Source organism: Octopus bimaculoides, chromosome 16 (assembly GCF_001194135.2).
Source record: "Octopus bimaculoides isolate UCB-OBI-ISO-001 chromosome 16, ASM119413v2, whole genome shotgun sequence".
Classification (NCBI taxonomy): domain Eukaryota; kingdom Metazoa; phylum Mollusca; class Cephalopoda; order Octopoda; family Octopodidae; genus Octopus; species Octopus bimaculoides.
In genome coordinates, this window is record NC_068996.1 from 49,312,631 (window position 1) to 49,314,292 (window position 1,662).

The following is a 1,662-nucleotide window of genomic DNA, read 5'->3' on the forward strand; positions in this document are numbered from 1 at the left end:
TATATATATATATATATATATATATATATATATATATATATATATGAATCTGTATTAACATAAACATGCGCATACGTACATATGTGTGTATATATGTATATATTTATATTTATGTATGTAATATATATAGGAGATAAATACATGTAAGCACATATATGCATATTTATGTGTGCGTGCATGAATATATACATATATATATTCATATCTATATATATAGATATGTATGCACACACATACGCGCGCGTGCACATACAGTATCATGAGTGTATATGTATTTATTCGTCATTAATAATAATAATAATAATAATAGTATATTATTAGTAGTTTTATTGTTATATCGTTATTGCGTTATCTTTGTTGTTATAATGCATTGTTGCTCTTTTCATTATATTTATGCATCACTACTGTTACCAGCATCAACATTATTATTGTCATCATCATCATCTATATATTCACATGCAAATGCAAACATTTACGCACACGCACGCACTCACAAACATTGCATATGCATCTTCACCCGTTCTTGTGTACTATGTGTATGTGCGTGCATGTGTCTGTACGTTTGTGTATATATGTGCGCACGCGTGTGTGTGTGTGTGTGTGTGTGGAACGAACTGTTGATGTTGAGTGCTTTTCTGGCTGCTACCAGCAAGAAATCATCATCGTCATCATCATCATCATGGTACAGTTCTTTGTTATCGTTGTTATATCACCCTTGTTAGTTGCAATTATACGTATACTATTTCACGCGCTATTTACTTTCTATATATCCTCACATTCATTGACTATGTCGTCATTTTCATTAACACCTTTGTGCATACATACATACATACACATATGTAAAACGTATACATTCATACACACACACACACACACATATATCACTTATGCACGAACATACACACACGTGTGTATTCTCTGTTCGAAATATGTTTCCAGTTTTTTTTTCTTTATTAATTTATTGGTAATTTTTCTTATTTTTCTCTTAATTACGATTTCTTTCTTTCTTTATTTATATGATTTCTTTATAATAATAATAATTTCTTTATTTTTCTTTTAATTATACAAACATTAATGATGTTATTGTTGTTTGATTCAGAGGTCATCTCTGATCAATCAGATTTACTATTATTAAAAAAAATGTTGTTTGATCCAACCACGACCATCCCGCTCGGTTTATTTATTTATTTATTTATATACTTATATTTCTTTTTTTAAAAAATGTATTACTATATTATCTCAATGTGTCCTTCACTACTTAAAAACAGCAGTGTTGTGTTGTTGATTTCACTGCTGTCTATTTCTAGCAGATCGGTCGATCGTCCGCATAAAGGCTCCCTCGTTGATGGTTGTGGCGGCGGCGGCGGTGGTACTGACGATGATGATAATGGAGTTAAATGTTGGTACATCCACGATATGCTAGTACAATCATGGATGTTGCTACGATTTATCTACCAACACACGACATACTCTTGCAGATAGTGCTGCTGCCGCTGCTGCTGTTGATGTTGTTCTTGATGATGGTGATGATGATACGTTGTTTGTTATGTGAAAATTACTCGTTGCCATCAGCCTCAAATACCTAGCACAGGTGTATGGCGAAAATACAGCTGTTTAGCAAACATACGTATGTATGCATATATATATATATATATATATATA